Source organism: Elephas maximus, chromosome 21, assembly GCF_024166365.1.
Source record: "Elephas maximus indicus isolate mEleMax1 chromosome 21, mEleMax1 primary haplotype, whole genome shotgun sequence".
Taxonomy (NCBI): domain Eukaryota; kingdom Metazoa; phylum Chordata; class Mammalia; order Proboscidea; family Elephantidae; genus Elephas; species Elephas maximus.
Genome location: NC_064839.1, coordinates 52,352,395 through 52,377,589, shown reverse-complemented (window position 1 = coordinate 52,377,589; position 25,195 = coordinate 52,352,395). Strand labels below are relative to the sequence as shown.

Here is a 25,195-nt window from a genome sequence, read left to right as displayed (position 1 = left end):
TTAAATGGGTATGATAATAGTGCCTGGCTCATGGGGTTGTTGTTAAAACTAATTGAGTTAATATTTGTAACACACTTAAAACAATGTCTGGCACACGGTTTATGGTCAATACATACTGATATTACTGTGACCTCTTCTCTCTTTAGGATATTCCAGAAGGCTGAACAGGGTATCCCTGAATGCTCTGTTCTTCCATCAGAAAGCTCCCTGAGGCCAGGAGGTGTGTCTTTCACGTTCTGTACCCTAGCACGGGCCCCAAGATGGCCCCAAACAAGTGCTGGGTAAAGATTTATTGACTGATAGTGCATTTCCCTGGTGGAGGGGAGGGCGGGTATCATAATTCTACCGTTCCTCCAAGCATTTGGCAGTACTTGTTAGGGACAGACATGCCGTCCATCACACTTATACCATCCCTCATCAGGGACCAGGGTCCTGGGAGGAGCAGGGTGCTCACTACAAGAGCGGGCCTGCTTAATGCACAGTGCTGTCTTCATCCGCTGTAGGCCGCCACGGCTGAGTGCAGAGTCCTGAGCCGCCGGGGACTTGGTGCAGCGATATGAGCCTGACCTTTCCTCCCTGACATCCTGCTGTTTTGGCGAAGTCTAAGAAGCAAGAGGACAGGGCGTGACCCTCTGGAACCATAGCTGAGAATGTCCACCCGGATCCGTTGGCACTGGCCCCAGGTTTTTGCCTGAAAGACAAAGACAGTAGAGGTCAGCAAAATGCCAGGATCCTACATGGTGGTGGGTAGCAACCTCAGACATGAAATAGCTAGAAAGGATCGCTTCCACTGTAACCTATATTATCAGGCTCCTTTCTGAGGAAACTTGATAAAAGTCCGGAAAACCGCTATTAAAAAACCAAACCTGTTGCCACTGAGTCGATTTTGACTCATAGTGACCCTATAGGACAGAGTAAAACTGCTCCATAGGGTTTCCAAGGAGCACCTGGTGGTTTTGAACTGCCACCCTTTTGGTTAGCAGCCGAAAATTTAACCACTACGCCACCAGGCTTTAGAGGATTTATAGAGGGCAGAGGTCTTACCTCAGACCTTCCCAGAGGCCCTCGGCGGACCTGGCAGTGATCAGCAGAGAGTCCTACACATGCCAATGGCCTCCCAACTTTCTTGGCCTGGGAACATTCTCTGCTCCTCCCATGCACAGGGCAGGCCAAAGAGCCAAGGAGCCCAGGCTCCAGAAACAGCCCTCAACCAATGGGGGATAGGAATCGGTGGATAAGTTCCCCAGCTCCCAGGCCCCTGAGTAGGACAGTTAAGGGGTGGCCTCTGACAGTCTCCCACAGCACCCCGAGTGGGACCTGGCCTCCCATGACTCATAGCACCTTCTTCACCTAAAGCACTTCCGTGGCCTGGGAGACTTCTATCTGCATCAATACTTCTTCCATTCATCAGTCAGTCACTGGGTACTTAGCACCTACCTGGCCCTTTGCCACATACCATGGGGATAAAAGTGTGCACTACCCAGGCCCTGCCCTTAAGGAGCTTGCCATCTAAATAAGGAGATAAGACACACACTGGTCAGTGCTTTAAAATAGCCAGTGAGTTTCTTCCTTTCTCACCCGACTAACTCCTAGTTGTTCTTCAGACACGAATCGCCACCTCCAAGCAGACTTCCCTGAGCCCAGAGTAAGCTGTCTCTTCTCTGTGCTTCCGCATCAGTCTGTGCTGTGCTGGTCTGTTTACTGTCACTCTCCCTCAAGACTCTGATAAGCTTCTTCCAGGCACGGACTGTGTAATCCTTAAGATTCTTTGGGATGCAAGTTGGGGAAATCAAATTGATGTGGCTCAATTTGGAAAACAAATTGAAAAACAAACCTCCTCTATGTATTTCAAATAGAGGGAGTTGAATAGAGGGGATTAGTTATATGGTGGTGGAAGAGCCGTGGAAGTTGCCAGAAAGATGCATGGAGTCTCACACCACAGACAGGAAGGCAGCTGGACCTCCAAGAGAATTTGAATTAGGAGCTAGGAGGAGACAGAAAACCCAGGTTGCAGTCTTTCTGTGCCACTTGTCCCTGACTCTTCCGTGGGCCTACTTCCTTCTTTTTTTATGCAGACCTCACGGTCCACCTAGCAGAATACACAGTCTTCCTACCACTTTCAGACACACTTTATGCAGGTTCAGCAAAATGGAGTCACTCCCTCTCTCTCTTCCAAATTCCCGGGGAACAGATAGTACTGACAAGGTTTGCATCAGATGTCAGGTCCTGGTCCAGCAACCCATGCAGCTGAGTAGAACCTGGCCGTGGTGAGTCATGGCAAATCCCAGAAGCTACACAAATTTCCCAACTCCTCTACTTCGCCGAGAGGCTACAGCACTGAGCCTTTGGAGGGACCTGACCACTCCTAAGTGTTTCTCTCAGTGGAGGAGCTGCAGCCAAAAGTCTCAGAGCCCCATGAGCTGAAGCTCTTTGAATTTCCAGTTGCCTCCTGGGCATGGGCTAGAAGAGCTGGGGGCTGGGGTGGGCCAGTGCCCCGGGCCACAGCTGCTTCTCGCAGTGCCTGAGGCAGCCCAGAATGCTGGGTAGATGAGACCCCAGGAGTCTATGATGAGAATGAGTGACAGTAGAAACTCTCTACCTGCAGACATAGACTAGAGGAAAGGGGAGCACTTGTCACAATAGCAAATCCGCCCTTGCAGCTTGGGCACAGAAAACATCCCAAAACCAGGATCCGTACCTATCATGGATTGAACTGTGTCCCCCAAAAATATGTTTCAACTTAGTTGGGCCATGATTCCCAGTATTGTGTGGTCGTTCTCCATTTTTTTATTGTAATTTTATGTTAAAGAGGATCAGGGTGGGATTGTAACACCACCCTTACCCAGGTCACATCCTTGATCCAAGTAAAGGGAGTTTCCCTGGGATGTGGCCTGTACCATCTTTTATCTCTCAAGAGATAAAAAGGAAAGGGAAGTGAGCAGAGAGGGGGGACTTCATACCACCAAGAAAGAAGCACTGGAAGCAGAGTGCATCTGTTGGACCTGGGGTACCTGCACAGAGAAGCTCCTAGGCCAGGAGAAGATTGATGAGAAGGCCAACAGAGAGAAAAAGCCTTCCACTGGAGCTGACACCCTGAATTTGGACTTTTAGCCTATTTTTCTGTGAAGAAATAAATTTCTCTTCATTAAAGCCATCCACTTGCGATATTTCTGTTATAGCGGTACTAGAACCCTGGTGGCATAGTAGGTTATGTCCTACAGCTGTTAACCACCAGGTGCTCCTTAGAAACTCTATGGGGCAGTTCTACTTTGACCTACAGGGTTGCTGTGAGTCGGAATCGACTCAACAGCAACAGGTTGGGGTTTTTGTTTTTTTTTTTTTTTTAGATGACTAAGACAGTACCCTATAGCAGTTCTGCAGAAGTTTCCCCCTCCTATACTGATCTGCTGCCCCAGGAACTCACCAAATGATCACCTTGCAAACCCAGTTACTGCCCCCACTGTCCATTGGAAAACAAACACTCTCTAGGTATTTCAAACAGAGAGAATTGAATAGAGGGGATTGGGTACACAGTGGTGGAAGAGCTAAGAAGCCATGGAGGGGTCTGTGGGGAATCCTAGAAGTTAGCAACAGCACCGAGCAGCCACCAACATGAGGGCAGTGGTGTTCCTCTGGAGCCAGGGCCATCCAGCAGGAGCTAGGACCATGTGGGGATGCCCAGCAGAAGCTGGACCACGGAGGAAGGGGTTATCCCAAGGGAGCTGGAACATGGAGGAGACTCAGTGCTGAACCAAGCGAGAGTGGGAGGGCTGTCCTCCAGGCTCCTCCACTATTCTGCAGTCTCCCTATCGGTCACGCTCATGCACAAGCCAGCATGCAACTCCCCCTGGGAAGGTTTTCAAAGAAGAGCAGTGGGGTCTGAGGATAGAGAGGCAAATGCTTTTCTGCTTGTTATTGTTCACCTCTGCCCCTCAACAAAAGGAGAAGTTTCTTTTCTTCCAGGCATCCAGAGGTCTGGCTACACCTTTCCTACACCTACACCTTTCCTACACTTACACCTACTCCTTCCCTACACCTACATCTTCCCTACACTTACATCTTTCCTTCCAAATGAAGCTGCTACCTTCAGTCTCCCTTTCTGGAGAAGGTCATCCTTGCCGGCGCCAAGCCTTCTTTCTGTCCTCACCTACTCCATGGCAAAGCTGCAACCTCCCTCTCTCTAAAAAAAAAAAAAAAAAAGGAAAATGCATGAAAACATTAATCTCCCTACATGATAAAATGCATTATTTTATTTCCATGTGATAAGTCCTACCATTTCCTGTGATGTCACTCCCTTCTTCCCATAAAGTTCAAACACCAAGAAAGATGAATAAGTATACATTAAACTATATAAAAATCTACACAGTAATCCCTTGACCCTGAGATTAGCTTCAATGGCAGAGCTCATGCCAAAAATGGACCACCAACCTATCCAGGATTGTAATTGCTGAGCACTCAATCTTATGACGAAGGCACTATATAACAACATCGTTTCACCAGCATCACATCGCTCCATTTCCCAGTCTTTCATTGCCACTCCCGGCCCCAACCTCTTTTTTTTTTTTTTTTGCACAGCTTGTAAGTTGACTTCTCTGGATGGGGTTCAAACATCCATACATTTTTATCAGCTTTTAAAAAATGGAAGTTAAAAGTCTAATGGGATTGCTGGGTAGAGATTGAACAGTTCCAGGGGAGGAAGTAATATGGGATAAAAAGGAGGTGTTCAGTTTCAAAGGCTTTTCATAGAAAGTTGGAGAAAGTCTTGAATAGAACACACTTGTCCTCGGAGTGCCAGTTTTTATTATGGATATCTGGTGGGAAAAAGAAGCGAAAATGTCAAGAGGGAAAAGAAATTAGGGTGACCAAGGACTTTCATCGTGGGAGGAAATATTTAACTAAGTTCATTATTCATTTTTCATTGACTTAAGTGCAATGTGCTTTTAGTTCATAGAGTGGGGCTGGCAGTAATGCACAGAATCGGCTCAGCTATGCAGTTAAACTTTTTTTTTTGTAATCTCGGTTAACGAGTTCTGCTCTTTTGTGGTCTTTTGGCTGAGAGCAAATATCCTGTCTTCTCTAGGGAAACTCTGCCTTTGCATGACAGAAAAATGGAAATGGTAACCTAATAGAACTTGCATATCTCTGGTTACCAGGATTTAGTATGCCTTTAATCTCCACTGACTTACCGGATCCCCAAGGATTGGGTGGGAGGTCTTTGAGTCAGTGAAAAGTTCATGGTGGTTTTGACATGGACCTCCAATTTCTTGCATCTCCATCCTGGACCCTGGGAGTAAGCTATTCTTGAAATCAGACATAAACGGCTTACTTTTCCTTTCTGACAGTGACATACAACAGTGGTTTCTCCTTCTTATTTGATGTGTTTCAAAATGTAGTAGTTACTGCAAACTATTTCCCTAATTGATCTGGAATGCAGACTAATTCCTGTGCCCTGAATGGGTTCAAGTGTCCCAAATTTGGAAATTGCTTCATACATTTAAGACCAATCTTGCTAGAACGGCAGTTTAGGGTTTTGTTTAACAAACAGGGGAAAAAAAGGTAAGTAGAGGAAGCCTCTGAACTCTGACCTGATTATAATTTTTTTAATTCTACCAACATTGTGATAATAATCATGATAACAAAAATAGAAACAAGAATTTGTTGAGACACTTACTACTCTCCAGCCACCATGCTAAGTATCTTACACACAGAATGCATCGGATTTTCCAAAAAATCTGTGACAGATGGGTGTTGACACAGCAGCTCAAAGAAGTGATGTGGCTTGCTCAAGTTTACACAGACAATAAAAAGTGGACCTAGGATAAAGTTATTCTCCGTGGTTGGAATTCACCATAATCTGGGTCATTTGCAGATATAGATTTACAGATATCTAGAAGAGTTCTGGTGAGGCAATTTCAGACAAAACTGATCCATCAACTTTGACCCAAGGGACCACCATACCAAAAGAGTAAAAAATAAGAATCTGGACCCAATTTCTTCTTCCCAATTATCCATTCTATAGACTTGTTCCATGGCTTAATTCAGACATTGGACATATCACTTCTATTCATATCCCATCAGCCAAAACTTAGTCACATGACTACACTGCTGCATGGGAACCTGGGAAATGTAGTCCTTAGCGGGGCAGCCAGGTACCCAGCAAAAGCACTGGAATTCTATTGCTAAAGAAAAGGAGAAAGTGGATACTGGATGACAACTATCTGTCTATGCCACCACCTTATCCACCATTGACTCACCAGAATCGAGTCCAGCATCCAGCACTCAAGTCTTGAATGAATAAGCTCATCTGTTAAAGGCTGCCAACCTCTGATGAGAATGCCAACCGTTATTTCAAACTTCTGCAAGTCCCAACATAAAATGTAAAAATTCTCTTATCAGCAGAGGTAAGGCAAGTATTAGTGTCCCTATTTACAACTGAAGGTTATAATATCCATGTCTCCCTACTTCCTTACTAATAGGCCCCTAGAGTTGTCCAGGATGATAACATAGCCAATCATTCTTCCTACAGAAAAGTGGTAAATAAAAAATGTAGATTCGTCCCCCTTCAGGAGGTGGAACTCAATCCTTCCCTTGAATGTGGGCTGCACTTAGTGACTCACCTCCAAAGACTAGAGTATGGAAAGAGAATAATAGGAACCTTGCAAAGGAGAAGTCTGTCAAACACTATGTGAACAAGGTTGACATCACCAGTGATAAGCCATGTGAATGTGATGTACTTCTGATGTGAAATCATGAGAAGGGCTCTCGCCCTCTGTGATGTTCTCCCCAAAACCAAGTCTAATCATGATGAAAACCTCAGATGAACCCAAACAGAGGACATTCTACAAAATACCTGAACAGTGCTCTTCAAAACTGCCAAGATCATCAAAAGGAAGGGAATCTGAGAAATTATCACAGCCCAGAGGGGACTAAGGCGACATGAAGACTAAATGTAATGTGAGATCCTGGATGAGGTCCTGGAGTAGCAAAAGAGCATCAGTGGAAAAACTGGTGAAATTCACATAAAGTCCGTAGTTTAATTAACAATAATGTGCCAATGTTGACGTCTGACTTTTGAAAAAGCTGTTATCATTATGTAAGATATTAACATTAGGAGAAATTGGGTGAGGGGTGTATAGGAACTCTCTATACTACCTTTGCAACTTTTCTGTAAATCTAAAAATTTTCCAAAATAAAACATTTACTAAAATAAAAGTACCCTGGATTCCTTGCAGCTAGGGGTGGCCGAATGATCGCATTCTGTCCAATGAGATGTGAACTGACACTATTCACGGAGTTGGATTTCTGGAGGAGTTGTTGTTTTTCTGATGCAATCTTGGTACACATTACTCTTCCTCTTTTCACCTTCTCCATGCCTCGTGTGCAGGCTGGATACAAGTGCTAACGATAGGAGGGCAATAAGCTAGAAGGAAACCAGGGTCTTGATGAGTTCTTTCAGCCACTACTAGCCCTGGACTGTGCATCTTTGGAATTCCTATCACGTGAGAAAATCAAGCCTAGTTTGGTTAACCCACTGGGTCAAGTTTCCATGATAGGCAGCTAAGTCCAGCCCTAATTTATAATTTAAAAAAAAAAAAATTTATACTAGGTTGAATCATATAAAGTAATAAACATTTAGTGGCTTAAAACAATGACAACATTTATTGTGCTCACAAATCTGTAATTTGGGCAGTATTCAGCAAGGACAGTTGGTCTCTGCTTCGCTCAGCATCACCTGGACTCCTCAGAGGCTAGAGGCATCGCCTGCACGGAGATGGATGTTAACCTGAACCTCAGATGGGGCTGGGGTCAGAACACCTAAATGCAGCCATTCTGTGTAGCTAATTGGCTTCCTCACAACATGGTGGCTGGGTTCCAAAGATAAACGTCTCAAGAGGTTCCAGTGGAAGCTGCATCACCTTTATGGCTTAGCCCTAGCTGTCGCTTGGCATCATTTTCACCATAGCTGTGGGCCCACCCACATGCAAAAGGAAGGAGGATATCAAGGTCTCATTGGTAGATGAGCCTGAGGGCTGGGCTATACTGGTGGAGCCAGCGTGGGAATACAACCTAACACATCACTGTGCTGTAGATATTTATACTCTTGCATATAAAGAACTGAGATGGGAAGTGCCGTGAAGAAGCTTGGTTAATACCTTATAACTGGGAATCTAGCAGTAGTTTTCAGTGGATGGTGGAGATGGTCTCTGAATTGTCACCACAGAATCAGAAGCCAATTCTCCATGCTCTCATTTGTACCAGATGATCACGTGGTAACACCCAGTAAGGGTCTGACTCCACTGACCACCATGATTCGAATGTTAAAAATCTCTTTCATCAGCCTCTTCCCATTTACAGCTGAAATGAACCACCTCTGGGCTGGTTATTGCCTAGAGAAATTTAGCTAACACCGCATACACTGTGAACTGACTTGAAACATTAAACACATCTGTGTTTACCCAACCAATAACTTCTCCCTTCCAAAAAGAGAGAGAGAGAAAAAGTGAGCAAGAGAGAGAGAAAGAAGGGAAAAAAAAAAAAATCAGTCCAATGGTGTTTGGGTTAAATGCCAGTGTTTTAGTCTTAGGGACAAAAACCACATCCTCCTAAGACCAGGTGTCCTTAAAACATACCCCTACTCAAAAATCCATGGTCCCCTCGGGCAGAAATCAGGTGCCCATTTTTCATGCCCCTTGAAATCTTGAACTTTGAGCTTCACGTGGCAAGGGGGTGAACACCTGATGTTGACGAGGCACCCCATGCAGAGAATGGAGTGGACTCTTCCTTTCCTCCCAACCCCACCAGATTTCTGTAACCGCAGGAGGGTGCCCTCATGTACCCATTGGAACCTGGGTAAGACTGGAAGTTGAGGACTATGCAGTGCCATCTGGATTTGCAGTGAGCTGCTAGGACTGAAATCTTGGTAAATTCCTCAACACCTAGAGCGGCTCCCTCTTTTCTCCTGTCCCCACCCTCCTCCCACTTTTCTGTTCATGTTAAATTTCAGTGTGTACGTTTTATACCCAATGCCAGGGGAAGCCAATGTATGTTACAGTGAAGAGACAGAAGTGGAAAGAGAGAGAGAGAGAAGAAAAAAGGAGAGGAGAGAGCAAGGGCAGTCAGAGTGGAAAGGGAAGAGAAAGAAAAAGAAAGCGAGAGAGAGAAAGAGGGAAGAGAAAGTACACATTTCTCCAATACCTATTAAGGATAACCCAATCCACTTTGTATTATTTAGTGGAAAGGCTACAGGTCAAAAAGGGCTCTGACCGACAACATGCCCTCTCTGGCTCTCTCCTACGCCCTCTGATCCTCTCCTAGCTCCGAAAACGCAGAGAAATGAACTCAGGCAATGTAAACCAATCACCTAATAAAAAATTTAAAGTGTATATGTTGTTTCTTATTACAATGTAAAGTCCCACTGAAACTCAGTCTCTTGGTGATTTTTTTATCCCTATGTCAGCCCCTAATCCTTACTGGAGAGGCACTTCAAATCTGTATGTGCAGAGCTGGCAATAAATTCTTGAAAGACTAAAGAGCTGTGACAGCCGAGTGGTCCCTGACTGTGCTTTACTCAAAAAATCCATTGCTATCAAGTCAATTCCAACTCATAGCAACCCTACAGGACAGAGTAGAACTGCCCCACAGGGTTTCCAAGGCTGTAAATCTTTATGGAAGCAGACTGCCACATCTTTCTCCCATGGAGTGGCTGGTGGGTTCAAAGCCAAGCACTTTAACCGATGCGCCACCAGGGCTCCTAGCATCGTGGAGACCCCCCAACAAATCATTGCTGACTGCTGGTTAGAGCAAGGTTCCCAGAGATAGAAAGCTACTTGGAGATTAAAAACAGGCTGCTGGGGTGGTTGGGCTCCACTCCTGGCTTCAGTGCATGGTGGTCTTCTCAGCCCTCTCCAAATGACTCCATTTCTGGCAGCAGAAACCACCCAGAGCTTGTGGCCAGGAAGAGACAATAAGTGGTGGTTGCCCTGGTCCCATTCCGGCTTCTACCTCTCAGCTAAGCAGTGACCATTCAGTCCGCCACAGGCGGGCAATCCTGGTCAGTCCCACTGTTGGCATCAGCCTTTCCAGTTGACCTCCCTCCTTCGTCTCGTCTCATCTCTGTCTCGGAAGCTGGAGGGGCTATGGACAGCTCACACCAGTGGACAGGCAGACACAGCCTCCTTACTCTCTCCTGCCTCACTAAGAAGCCGGCATTGAGCATGGACCATGCAAGACACCGAGCGAGGCACAGGGAGAGGTGTGTGAGCAAAGCTGATGCCACCCTGCTCCTGGTGTCTGTGCTCTAGAGAGTGAGCCAAACTCCAAACAAGCCCTGCACAGACCAAACTCAGAGCTATGAATTGTGACATGTGCTGTGAAGGGACCAAATGGAGGGTGAGAACAAGTGAAAATGTAGGGGTCAGGGCCACCTAGATAGACTTTTTTTGAAAGTAGTCATTGAGTTAGCGCCGACTCATGGCGACCCCAGGTGTGTCAGAGTAGAGCTGTGCTTCTTGGGCTTTTCTATGGCTGATTTTTTGGAAGTAGATCTTCAAGCCTTTCTTCTGAGTCACCTCTGGGTGAACTGGATCCTCTAACCTTTCAGTTAGCATCACTTTCTATCCCCTCACCTGCAATTGGCCTTCATAGGCTGTTTGCCACTTCATACAGTGTATCTCTTCCTACTCAGTCTGTCCTTGGCCATTTAGCTCACAGCTCTCTATAGAGACAAAAAAAGAAAGAAAGAAAATTGGGCTCAAGGTTTCGATCCCTCTACCTTAAGGGCGAGCTGTATCATGTTTGTAAGCTTGTCAAGGCAGCGCATGGGGCCAGGACAAAGGCAGCCTCAAGGGAATCCCCTGGCCTCTGCTCTGGAGTCTGGGCAGCCCCAGGCTCTGTACCCCACCCCTTCAATGGTGAGACAGGAAATCAAGGCCAGTTTCAGAGGGACAAGGCCCCGTCAGAGTGAATCTGGCACACAGGGGACAATGTGCATGCTGGGCGTTCTTCCCCACCAGCCCATGAATGGGCTCTGTGTTGCTGAAAGTTTACTCATGCGGTGTGCTTCCTCCCGCCTGGGAATTCTGAGCATCCCTGCCCTGCTCCTGGTTAAGCCAGCTCCATCAGGGGCCTGACAGCCCCGCTTCTAGTGTTGCTCTTGGACCTTTGGACATCTTATCAGATTGGCACAGAACTTGGCATTGATGGGACAGAGCTGTAGTGAGCAATCCTTACACTGCATACTACCCTTAATTTAGCAGAAAACCCACTGCCTTCGAGTGGATTCCGACTCGAGGCAACTCCATAGGGTTTCCAGGGCTATAAATCTCTACAGAAGCAGACTGTCACAACTTTCTCTTGAGGAGTCACAGGTGGTTTCGAACCACCAACTAGTCGATTGCTTTAACCATTGAGCCCCAGCAAAAGTCACACTGTTACCACTTGGGCCCAGGATTTTGTAGATGCAGTATGTCTGTCGCCCAAGTGCAGAACAGAGACATGGCTTACCCCCTCACTTCACTGCTCCCACCCCATCTGCAATCACCAAATTCTCTGCCTGTTTCAGAAAGTGCCATGGGTTTTGAATGGACAGTCATCGGAGTCAGGCACATGGCATACAAAAATAGCAGAGGGAAAGTCCAGCTCTGGCTCGACGTCCCAAGTGAAGCATGATCTGGCCTGGACTTTTTTATGGTTCCCAGTTCTATTCATTTTAAATACTAAACCAAAAACCAAACCGAACCCAGTGCTGACGAGTCAATTTTGACTCATAGCAACACCCTAGGACAGAGTATAACTGCCCCATGGGGTTTCCAAGGCTGTAAATCTTGAGGAAGCAGACTGCCACATCTTTCTCTCATGGAGAAGCTGGTGGGTTTGAACCGCCGACCTTTCGGTTAGTGGCCAAGAGTTTTAACCACTTTGCCACCAGGGCAAAAGAAAAACCAAAAACCAAACCTATTGCTGTCGAGATGATTCTAACTCATCTTGCCCCGGTGTGTTACAGAGTAGAACTGACCAATAGGGTTTTCTTGGCTGTAATCTTTCCAGAAGCAGATCGCCAGGCCTTTCTTCTGCGGTGCTGCTGGGTGGGGTTCAAACCAACAACCTTTTGGTTAGTAGCCAGGTGTGAACTGTTTGTGCCCCCCAGAGACCTGGCTTGGGACAAAGAGAAGTTATGTCTCAAAAAAGTAGCTGTTGATGCCTGATGGTACCAGACAGTCTTTGTGTTCAACCTTCACAGGTGGGTGTTCTTGGTCCCATTTTTCAGCTGAGGCTCTGAGGATTTAAGGAATTTGCCCAAGATCATAAGGTGAATCAGAGGTAAAGCTGAGGGTTAAACTGAGGATTGGACCCAAGTCATTCCCAGCCTCCACAAGCATCTCAAAGATGTGATGAAAAAGGACCTCTCTCTCATTCCTTGAGTTTTTTTTTTTTTTATTGCGGCAAGCATATTTATATATACATATATAAAATATCATTTGGCATTTTAACATCTCAGTGACATTAATTACATTCACCATGTGGGAGAAAAGAGGAGCCTATATGTATTAAAAGTGACCTAAGAGACATATCATCCAATTGCGTTGTATGCACCTTCTTTGGACCCTGGTTCAAACAAATAAACTGAAAAAAACTTTATGGAAAAATCTGAACTGTGATTTGATATTCAGTGGTGTTAAGAAATGCTCATTTTTTTAGTTGTGATAATGGCATTGTGGCTATTTTTTTAATGAGTCCTTATATGTAAGAAATGTAAACTGAAATATTTATGGATGAAAAAATATGACCGGGATTTGTTTTAAAATGATGTGGGGGCCCCACTGCCCACAGAAGTACCTGCTCACTAATACATCCTACGGGCTTCCTTCCTTCTCCATCTCAATTCCCACCCCCTCCAGTGGTTACTCCGCCACCCGCCTGCCAGCCTGTCGTACTGTGGTGGCTTTCGTGTTGCTGTGATGCTGGAAGATATGCCACCAGTATTTCAAATACCAGCAGGGTCACCAGCAGCTTTCAGCAGAGCTTTCAGACTAAGACAGACTAGGAACTACTTCTAAGACTACAGCCTAAGACAGTCTGGTGATCTGCTTCTGAAAATTAGCCAAGGAAAATCCTACGGATCACAACAGAACATTGCCCAACTTGCTTGCTTTGGTCATGTCATCGGGAGGGTCAGTTGCCAGAGGAGGACATCATGTTTGGTGAAGCAGAGCGCCAGCAAGGGCTAGGGAGACCCTCAATGAGATGGGTTGGCACAATCACTGCAAGGATGTACTCAAACTTGTCGGTGATTGTGAGGATGCCAAAGTACCAGGCAACGTTTCGTTCTGTTGTACGTAAGGTAACCATGAGTCAGAGCTGACTTGATATCCGCTATCTATCTATCCATCCATCCATTTATCTATTTATCTATGTCTATCTATCTATCTCTACCTGTGTATCTATGTCTATCTGTACCTATGTATCTATGTCTGTGTGTCTGTCTATCTATCTACTGTTCTACCTATCCATCCATCCATTTATCTATGTCTATCTACCTCTGTCTGTCTGTATCTATCTGCATATCTATCCATCCATCTATGTCTATCTAGCTAGCTAGCTATTCATTCATCCATCCATTTACTTGTTTATGTTTTTTTATCTACCTATACCTGTCTATTCATCCATCTATGCCTATCTGCCTGTCTATGTCTATCTGTCTATCTACCTATCTATGTCTTTCTATCTATGTTTATCTGTCTGCTTGTATATCTATCCATCCATCCGTCTATCTATGTCTATCTATCTCTCTGTCTGCCTCTCTGTCTATATATCTATGCCTACCTATCTGTCTGTCTATCTAACTATCTATCTATTCAATGCTTACTGAAATCAGCTCGGGTGGTAGACCTGCTCTAAGATGAGCTCCTGTGGCCTTTGTGTAGGCTTGCATCCTTGAATTGGGGTGGGTCCTAGGTGATCAATAGAATACCTGGAAGGGGATACTGCAGGAGTCCTGAAGTGAGGACACAAAGGCCCTACAGCATATGCCCCTTAGGACACTGGGCCTTGGAGCTGCAGGCCACTGTGTAAGAATTCTGGCTTCCTGGAGGAAGCTCTTATGCTGGAGAGAAGCCCCGTGGAGGCACAACGTGAAGAGAGACTCGCCATCCCTGGCCAATGGTGCCATCCTGACTGAGGCCCCAACAAAATGAAGCAGAAAGGAGTCGGCCACCCCCCCACCAAAATAACACGTTCACAAACAGAATAAATGATGACTGTCGTTTTAAGCCGATAAGATTCGGGACCTTATGTTACACAGCAATGGATAACCAGAACACCTGCCAGGTGAAGACTTGTACTCAAACACTTATCTTAGGGTCGGCTGCTGGGGGGCCCAACGGAGCCAGTGGTGAGGACCAAACCAATAAACCGTGCACTGGGTCTAGCACTCGTGCACACACAATGTTGTTGTTAGTTGTGGCTGAGTCAGTTCCAAGTCATGGCAACCTTATGCACAGCAAAACCAAACAATACCCAGTCCTGCCCCATCTTCACGATCCATTGTTTCAGCCACTGTGTCAATTCATCTCACAGAGTGTTTCCCTTGTTTTCGCTGACCCTCTACAATAGTTGGTGACTCTTAAAGGGTCACTATGAGTCGGAATCGACTCTACGGCAACGGGTTATTAATGTTACGTTAACCTACTCCAGGAAGAAGAAGCGCTGGTGACATAATGGTTGAGCACTCAGCTGCCAACTGAAAGGTTGGCCGTTTGAACCCCCCAGCCACCCCTGGCGCTCTGCTCCCATAAAGACTGCAGCCTAGGAAATCCTATGGGGCAGTACTACTCTGTCACATGGGGTGGCTATGAATCAAAAATTGACTTCCCTGGACCTAACAACAACAAGAACACAACAGCTCTAGGAAGCCTTACAAAGAAGTTCAACACCACTGTAGCATGGTGCACCACACGGTGTGTGTACGGAGGCCAGTTCACAGAGGGTGATCGGGAAGAGTGATAGGACCAGGAGTCTGCAAGATGTTCTGTGTTGCTCTTAGGGCAGAGTTCAGCAATGAACATGGAGCTGGAGGTACATATTATTCACATGAAATGATGCTTTGCACGAGGTCACAGCAAACTGAAATCACCTGGCAAGTGGACCAGAGCACCGGGAAGACACCTGTCACCCAGGCTGTGGTGTGGGCTCCCGTGCAGCCCCACCCACCCGCAGCCACAGCCCTGTGGAACTGAGCTGCACGTGGTGGAGCAGGGCTGCGCCTTGAACAATGTGGACAAGTGGGGATCTCAACCCAGGTCTCAGCCCAGAGTCGACACGTGGTAGGGAGCTGCCAGGGACAGGGAGTGATCTGGCTCCTTACTGGGAGATTCAGGAGGAGATGGCCTCATAAAGCGGGATGAGAAGAGGGCCAGGAGGGCCTGGAAAAGCAGGTGGAAGGCTCAGGACCCTCTCCCTGGGCGGGGGTCTTCCCTTTCCCCACCCCAGGGGCCCCAGGGCCTTGCCTATGCTTCCTCCTCCCCCACCTCTCTCCAGCCTATGAGGTTGTGCTGCTAGAACTGCCCAGGCCTCATCCAGCAGCGAAAACTTGTCCCCCACCCCACCTAAGCTGGGCTGGCCCCTCCCAGAGAGGGAATGCAAAGACCCCTAAATCTTCCTACCCATAGGTCACCCCAAGGACCACTGTCTTGCCAACATTAATGGTTCATGATGCTTCCAGTAACAATGCCTCCTTCCTTATAAAAATATTTGGTAACACTCTCTTTACTGACATGAAACGCATATGTAATATCATCTACCGATGCACCTAATCGCAAAAAACAAAAAATTCAACATAATGCCCTCACTGTAATATAAAGGAGAATAACAGGAAAGTAACTGAAATAGAATAATTACATCCATCACTATGCAAGTACTCAAGCAAAAAGGGTACCAGGGACATGATCAGGTGCTCAGGTGCTGGCACATTTACTCAAAGTCACCGTGAGCGCAGCAGCCACGGTGCAGCCTGGTCCAGGCACCAGATGCCGAGACTCAACTAGCAAGGGCAGATGTAGCTGCCAAAACGACCCAAAACAGTAACTTACTCTAGCTAAAGTTGGCAAAGCCAACAACAAACTTTTCCCTTGATTTATAAAGTCATTGCATTCCTGGAAAATTCAGTGTCTATTAAAACCAGGCCAAAAACAAACAACGACAACAAAAACCTGTGTTTATATGTAAAACAGAGTTAGGCCCAAAGCTCAAATTATAAGCAGATTTTTATGGGGCATTTGGAAGTTGGGAGGGACATCAAACAAGCCTACATTGTGAGAGACAGTCGTCTGGCATCGCCGACCCCATCCACTTAATGTCAGGGCCCTCCTCTCCTCCACCATCATGGCTACTACCCAAAGTTTCCAGACTGCCCTGAAGGCCTCCTAGGGGGCACGGTGGCTTTGCAGTCAGCCTGGCCCAGGTCCCACAGCCCCCGCACCCTTCCTCGTGGCCAGAGTCTGCTTATAGCCTGCCTCCCAAAGCGCCCGTGAGGCTCACTAAGACCCATCCGCCACCCTGGCTGGGAGGTGCTCAGAAGGCCAGTTCTCAGCCTGACTCAGCAGTTCTGAAACCCCAATGCACATCAGAACCTCCAGTCCATCCAGGCAGGAAGTGTGTCCACCGGACAATCAGTTCCTTCCAAGCTTTGGAATCAAAAGACCTGGGCTCCACACTTGGTCTTGCTGTGTGGCTTTGGGCAAGTGACTCAGCCTGTCTGGGCTCCCTTCTTCATCTGTGTACAACAGGAATGAAAGGTTGAATGCTCTAAATTCATGGTGAGGCTAAAATGAAGTATAAACACACAATAAATATCATTGTTGTTTTGAACTGTGCCAGTGTTAATGGAACACAAAAGAGCTGGGAAATTGAGAAATTAAAAGGGAAAAACAGTTTCAACTTTTCAGAAAAACACACAAATGCTCTGAGTGGAATCTGCTTCCCAGTTGCAACAGCATAACCCCAAGTTGTTCAGTCTCAGTTGGACAACGGTCACTTTCGCAAGCAGCCAGCTCCAAAAACAGGACCCAGAGCTGTTGGTGCCGAAATGGGCCCCCAGCCTCGAGGAGCCGGTGCAATCCAGTCTGACCAGGACAGGGCGCCTCCCTGGAGTTCATGGGGTGTCTGAGCACAGCCTGGCCATGTCCGAGCATGTGATGGGCTTGTGCCTGACAGGTTCCCTTAGCAGTGGCCAGGCCGGTGATGGCGCCAGGGCTGCCAGGGACGAAGTGCTGAAATCTCCCAAGACGGCCTCATATCAGATTGTGCAGCTGCCAGCTCAGGGCTCCCAGGCGTGGCAGGCGCATCCCAGCAACTGATCAAGAGATAGCAAGGCAGACATGACAGCCATCAGCCAGGAGCTGGAGGGTGTGTCGAGGGCTGGGAAACCGGCCCTCACCAGGTGAGCAGGTGTGGCGGTAGGAAGGAGCATCGGACCTGAGGAAAGGCAGCCGGGACTGTCCATGTCACTGCCCAGGTAATGAGAGATTAGAAACCAAAAGCCAAACCCAGTGCCATCGAGTTGATTCCGACTCATACCGACCCTATAAGACAGAGTAGAACTGCCCCATAGAGTTTCCAAGGAGCGCCTGATAGATTCGAACTGCCCACCTTTTGGTTAGCAGCCGTAGCACTTAACCACTACACTATCAGGGTTTCCATGAGATATTAGAGAACCAAATAATTAAGACTGAAGGTGCTGACGCTGTATGCAACGTATGGACCTTGTGTGCATCCTGACTAGACGAATAGAAAATAGATGATCAGGAGGTAGGTAGATAGATAGGTAGGTGAAACAGAGGAAGGAAGGAAAGAGAGATAGACAGGTAGGTAGGTAGGTAAAAAGGAAGGAAGGAGATATGGATGGATGGATGGATGGATGGATGGATGGATGGATGGATGGATGGATGGATGGATGGATGGATGGATGGATGGATGGATGGATGGATGGATGGATGGATGGATGGATGGATGGATGGATGGATGGGTGGGTGGGTGGGTGGGTGGGTGGGTGGGTGGGTGGATTGTTGGATGGATTGTTGGATGGATAGATAGGTAGATACATAGATGATAACTATTATAGGCGATAGATAGGTATAGAGATATAGTTATAAATATATAGGGATAGAGATATATAGATACCCCAATCAGGAAAATTTGAGAAATAAACAGATATGTGATTATCTTAAAGAACTGTCCTTTTTTCAAATGCCTGGCCATCAGAATTCTTCCATTCACATAAGGCACATACACTGAGGAGAGAGAGATTTCCTCTCACCTCTAGGACCTCTAGGACCAAGGTCAGCATAAAAGAGAGAAATAAAATAAGTTCGTCATTTAGGAGGGTGTATTGTTTGCCAAACACTAAACTTTGTGCAGGAGAGAGAAAGATGAACAAGGTCCACTGTCCAATCACTAGCCACAAATGGCTATTTAAACTTAAATAATTACAACTAGATGAAATTAAAAATTCAGTTTCTCCCTCGTGCTGGCCATATCTCAAGCGCTCAGTAGCCACAGGTGGCTCCTGGTGACCACATAGGGAGGCGTAGTTCTAGAATATTCCCATCATCACAGACGTTCTCCTGGACCATGCTGCTCTTGGGAGTCAAGGCCTGAGAATAGATGCAGCTCAGGGCAGTGACCCAAGAAGTGTCGCGGAGCAAAACGCAACTACCTGCTGCACCACGCGTGATACTACACATGCTGGGCCTCCATGTGGTGGGAGCCCAGCATTGTTTCCTGCCCTGCATCCCTTTCTTCCTGGAGCCTCCCCTTTCCTCTATTCCTCTCTGGGGCTCAGAAGTGAGTCCCTGTGGTCATGGAATTACTATCTAGCATAGGAAATAGGCAGTAATCAACTAATCCATGATATTCATTTATACCTGAAGGTAGTTTCTTGTTAACCAATTCTCCTGTGTAAACTGTTCACCAGCTTCCGAAGTTGGAGCCGATACATGCCAGAGCGGCTCCAGGGTTGAATTTGGTGTTCCACAAGACTTCCATTTTAAGAGGAGTCCACTGTTGTGGGACAAACAGTTAAGTGCTGGCTAATAATCAAAAGGTTGCCAGTTGGACTCCACCCAGAGGCACCTCAGAAGAAAGGCCTGGTGATCTACTTCTGAAAAATCAACCATTGAAAATCCCATGGTAACAGTTAAAAATTACTTTAAAACAAAGATGAGAATGTACGGGGGCAGGGGAACTAGATTAATGGAAACAGAACAACCAGAACAGAAACTGTGAGAATGTTCAAGCATTGTGAAGAATGTAACCAATGTCACTTAACAATCTGGATAAAAATTGATGAATAGGAATCTAAACTGCTGTGTAAACTTTCACCAAAAACACATTAAAATAATTTTTAAAAACCCTACAGAGCACACTTCTACCCTGACACACATGGGGTCACCATGAGTCAGAGTCAACTCCATAGCAACTAGTTTCGGTTGTCCATTTTATGAGCATGTTCCACTGTCTCTCCCAGATTTCCATTCCTAGATTCGTTCCCAGGCTAGCAATGCCATGACTTCCTCTTCAGTGGTCAGCAACCACAACTACTAGCCTGCACCCACAGCCCAGTCACAGCTCACCACTGACTACTCAAGACCTTTCTGCCCACCTACCAGGCCAGAGCCCTGACATCCCGCTGGGTTGTTTTCTATGTTGTTATCATTATTAGGTGCCATTGAGTCAGTTCCGAATCATAGCAACACCACGTACTATAGAATGAAATGCTGCCCGATCCCATGCCATCCTCACAATCGTTGCTGCGTTTGAGCCCACTGCTGCAGCCATTGTGTCAGCCCATGTCCTTGAGCATCTTCCTCTTTTTTGCTGACCCTCTACTTTACCAAGCATGATGTCCTTCTCCAGGGCCTGGTCTCTCCTGATAACATGTCCAAAGTACATGAGAGGAAGAATTCTACGGAGCATTCTGGCTGTCCTTCTTCCAACACAGACTTGTTCATTCTTATGGAAGTCCCTGGTATATTCAATATCCTTTGCCAACACCATAACTCAAAGGCATCAATTCTTCTGTTTTCTGTAGATGGCTCCAAATTCCAAACAACCTAGAAGGAAACCACATCATTTAGCTGTTTTGGTATTTGTTGGGGACAGAAGAAAACAAAGAATGGTCTTTTCCACCATAAGCCACTGTGACGCTTGGGCTGAAATGTCATGCTTGGTACCAAGAACAGCTTCCTTCAAGGAGGAAAGGGGTTTTTGCTCAGTTTGGATTCAGTGTCCACACCTGGAGTTTCAGATCAAACCCAAACCAATGTCTCTTCTGGAGTGGATGGAAACTGGCTGCCTAAACTGATGTCAAAAGTGTCTGGGCTGCAAAAGGTCATCAGTGAAAGATTTATTGGGAACATGGTGTGGTTTGGGATAATTCAGGTGCTCTGTGACTCTCCATTCCCCTGGTTGGCATGTGGCTGGAAAGAGTAATATATAAATGTCGGTCCCAACACTAACGTGGTTGGAGGAGGGAAAGGCTGGGAGAGTTGCTGTGAGATAATTATCCAATTGGCCAGCCTGAAGTCCAAAGACATAAAAGTGAAGTAACTCCACCAAAAAAAAAAATGGATTGAGAGTGGGAGAGGTGTAGGAAATGGAAACTGAGTGGGCAAAACAACAGATGTCAATTTTGTTCTTGAGGCCAGGCCAGACCACCCCACACCCCCTCAGATCTCAAGTGTGGGAAGGTGCAGTTGTTTTCCCTCCTATGTTGTTAGAAGCGTTTGGTGGGTTTTGTTTTGGCTAATCGACATTTGCTTTCACCCTCAAGCATCGCAGGGCTAGAAGACAGAGAACTACATCTTTCCCAGACTCCTGGCCTCTGGAGTCCTGGGTGCAATGTATGTTCCACCCATGAGAAAAGCTCCTACAAGGTTTGGAAGGCAGAAGACATTCGTGTTTCTCTGGCAGCCACAGTGAATCTGTGGGCTTTGACAAATGTCAGTTGGTGCAGCCGCCTTTGTGGCCCATTGCCAGCCACCCATCTCCATGCTGCAAGGCGTCTGTAACTGCCGGCAGTGCTTTCCTGAAGTTTTCTGACCTCTGGGAACAGCAACAACTGGATGATTCTTTGACGTACAGTCACGGTGATGAATCTGAAAGTTGGATACAACTTCCTGTGACTTTTGCTCCCCTAGCCTTTTGGATGGCTTTGTAAACATCTAAATCCCTAAATTCAATCCCTTTCTTGTTGAAATACCTAGTGGGTTTTCTGTTTTCCTAAATGAACCCTGACTCTGACTGCTACGTTAAACTTTGGTGGAGAACTTTAAGAAGCTCTGATCTATCCAAACTTCCCTTTTTCTGATGAGAAAACTAAGGCCCAGAGGGGAAAACAACTGGCCATGTTCACCAATTTGTAGACTTTCTTTCCAGGCTTTCTTGTCCAATATGGTAGCCACTAGCCACATGTGACTATTTAAATTTAAATTAATTTTAATGAAATCAAATTTAAAATTCAGTTTTTCAGTTGCGCTGGCCACATTTCAAGAGCCTAATAGCCACATGTGGCTAGTGGCTACCATGTGTGAGAGCAGCACACACGTTCTATATTATAAAGCATTTTCCCACTGCAGAAAGTTCTACGGACAGTGCTGCCCTAAACAAATCATCGTGTAAATCTCTATCTTTATTAGCGTTGATTTTCTTCTTATTAAAGGGTAGCGCTAGGATGACTTGGTCAAAATCATCCATGTTATATGTCAGGAAACTGGGACCCAGAGACAAAGTGACTCAAGGGTACCCAGTGGCCAACAAGACAGGAAATGGTGTCATCAGCCTTTCTAACCAAACTTTACTTCCCTCCACTAAGTTGAGTCACCTAGTAGTTCAAATCAAAAGTGACACAATCATGTCAAATACAACACTAATCTTTATGAGAAAGGTAAAAGAAAAGTAAATCAGTAGTTATTTGTATAAATAGCCCCTTAGCATTAATTTTCAATGGATTCAACCAACTGCTTTTATAAAAATGTGGTGTTTAGTTTTTATTTTGTTTTGTTTCCAAACTAAAGCACTGTGGTGATACAACGGTTTAGCGCTTGGCTGCTGACTGAAAAGCTGGCAATTCAAACCCACTCAGCAGGTCTACAGAAGAAAGACCTGGTGATCCTGTAGAGATTACAGCCAAGAAAGCCCTATGGGACAGTTCTACTCTGTCACATGGGGTTACTGTGAGTCGTAATAGACTCAACGGCATCCAACAATGACAATTCCCAAACTGAAACTTGTTTTGCTTCTGATTCAGATTCCAAGATTCTAAATAGAAGTTGAAGTATGATCTGTGGTGACAAGTTCTATAGGAGCTGAGTATACAGCTAGGTATATTTCATGGATCAGAGAACACGTCTGTTTTCCACGAATTGGTCACTGGAGGGTAATATTCCTCCTGGATGAAGAGACTTAACTGAGAAGATTTTTTTCAACTTACTCTGAGAATGAGTTTTCTTGCAAGAAACCATGAGTATTTTGGAGGTCAGAGTAATTATTTCTTAGGGAATGTTTTCCTGTTTTTGCCCTTCTTGAAGGTATCTCCAGCCTCCCTCCATCTGGGTGTCCAGGAGCTGCCCCACTTACAGGTCATAATGACTATTATGGGAAAGGGTGTTTTGTGGTCTCAGAAATGAAAGATACAAAAGGAGCAAATATAACGTTGAACAAAAGAAACATGCTTTTCTTCAGCCTAAGATTTCCTCCCCCAAAACAGCATCAGACACTGTCAGAAGCTGGGCATCATTCCAAAGGTTAGAGACAGGGCCAAGACGTATAATTTTAGCTTTTTCTGATGGCCATTTCTGTCTCTGCAATGTTAAATACTGTCTCACCACAGTTGCAAAATCCTGCTCTTGCACTCAGCTCAGGAGGTACGTCTTAGCCAGTCTTTGGAGACTACAAGAGACAAAAACAACCATCAAGTGACTCCAAAGGCCAAGAGTTTTAGTTATGGCATGCTCCATGGCATCATAGAAAAGGTCTAGGAGGCAAGATCTAGGTTCAACAGGGAGATTTGCTTCCAGAGAGCTGGTAACCCTGGCGAAGCCACCCATCAACTCTGGCCTCAAACTCCTCAACTGTGAAATAAGGGAAGTTGGACTAGTGCTGAGAGGGCAGAGAGGAATGTCCATCTTAGGAATGCCCAGTAGAATGGAGTTCATAATTTGAAAAACTCTCATCTTCAGCAAGGACTGCAGCTAGATTTCACTTCCCTGCCAATTCCAATCAATCGGCGCTGGTTGCCTGGGACTTCATTCTGAGATAGATTCCAAGGCTGGGATTTCCAGCCTGAGCATGAAAAACATTGTGATAAATTAGCAATGTCTGACAAGGGCACAGAGTGCAGAGGCTGGAGAATGTGTGCCACATACATGACATCCCCAAACTATAAAGTTCCAACTCCTTAAAAGGCCTTTGTGATCTGGCCCCAGCCCTCCTCTCCAGGCCCATACCAGGCCATTTCCGGTTCCGATGTTCCCTCTGGCAACTGGTTTGAAATTATCTCTACATCCACCACTGTTTGACCCTTTCAACACCCTAGGAGGCAAGGTTTATGATTCCCATTTTACAGCTGATGATAAAAAGGGCTCCAGGAGGTGAGGTGAGTTGCCCGGAGTTAACTAGCTGGGAATGACGCAGCTGTGGCATCAACCGCACTCTCTCCTGGCACCGAACCTGCTGCTCTGCTAAGACCCCAGAGGGGGACCTTCCCCTGGAGTTCTGTGAGCCTATCACCATGACCTACAACATATGGCAGGGACTGAGCCAGGAGAGGAATCATTTATCTATATTTACCCTGCAGTCAAGTCAGCTGCCTCGTCCGCAGGCTGTAGCTCTACCAGCTAAGTAGACACAACAAACTTTTAATAACTCTATCCAGCTCTAAAGCAGAAGTGTATTTTTATGTTTGTGAGTCAGCCATTTATTTGTCAATAGAGGCCAGTAAAGGAAAAAGCCCAGGGGCCATTTATAAACACTCAGCCTGGAATCCCTGGAGACATCCCAGGAGAAGCCAAACTGTCCAGAAACGTACTTGTCCCTGGAAACGATATCACAGAAAGAGACAATCTCCTAATGCTGTCTGGGAAATGGGTTGTTGGTGAGCGCCAAAAGCATGGGAGGTGTTCAGAAGTAGACAGTATAATGGCTGAGCACATGGGCCTCTGGCAGAGCCAGGTCCTGGCTCTACCAATTACTACCCATGTGCACAAGATGATTAACTCTGCTGAGCCTCAGTTTCTTCACCTGTGAAATGGGCATGATGTCCTTAGAAGATTAGATATGATGCACATAATGAGCGGTCCATGTTGTCATTTGTGGTGGTAATAAGGATGCTAGTGGTGAATGTAATGATGGCGTGATGGAAAGATGGTTTTGTTCAGTGTTTATCTTAGTTATCTAGTGCTGCTATAACAGAAATACCACAAGTGGGTGGCTTTAACAGACAGAAGTTTATTCTCTCACAGTTTAGGAGGCTAGAAGTCTGAATTCAGGGCGCCAGCTCTAGGGGAAGTTTTTCCCTCTGTTGGCTCTGGAGGAAGGTCCTTGTTCCTTGGCTCCTTGATGGTCTTCATGTGGCTTGGCATCTATGTTTCCCCAACCCTGCCCTGCTTGCTTATTTAATCTCTTTTATATCTCAAAAGAGATTGACTCAAGATATACCCTACACTAATCCTGCCTCACTAGCATAATAAAGAAAATCCATTCCCAAATGGGATTATAATTACAGGCATAGGGGTTAGGATTTACAACACGTATTTTGGGGGGGTGGGTGGGGAGCATAATTCAATCCATAACATTGCACCATTTGGCCCTCCAAAACATATGTCCTTTCCACATGCAAAACACATTCACCCCATCCCATCATCCCATCATCAGTTCTTAAAGCAACTCCAAGTCCAAAATCTCATCTTCTGAATCATCTAAATCAAATATTGGTGAGATTTTAGACGTATTCCATCCGAGGGCAAAACTCCTCTTCATCTGTGAACCTGTGAAATCCAGAATACAAGTTATCTACTTCCAAAGTACATTGGTGGAACAGGTACAAGTTAGACATTTCCATTACAAATGGGAGAAATTGGAGGCAAAGAAAGGATAAGAGGCATCAAACAGGTCCAAAACCCAGCAGAACAATTCACTTCAGCTC

The 25,195-nt window shown here is 46.0% G+C and overlaps 1 protein-coding gene across 1 annotated transcript in view; it reads right to left on the bottom strand.

Moving 5' to 3' along the window:
* Positions 1–631: 631 nt before the first annotated feature.
* FOXC2 (forkhead box C2) overlaps positions 632–25,195 on the bottom strand; it is a 64,364-nt gene continuing 39,800 nt past the window's right edge. Inside the window, exon 2 of the mRNA XM_049864688.1 lies at positions 632–691. The gene's annotated coding sequence lies outside the window, so the exon portion shown is untranslated. The remainder of the gene's footprint in view (positions 692–25,195) is intronic.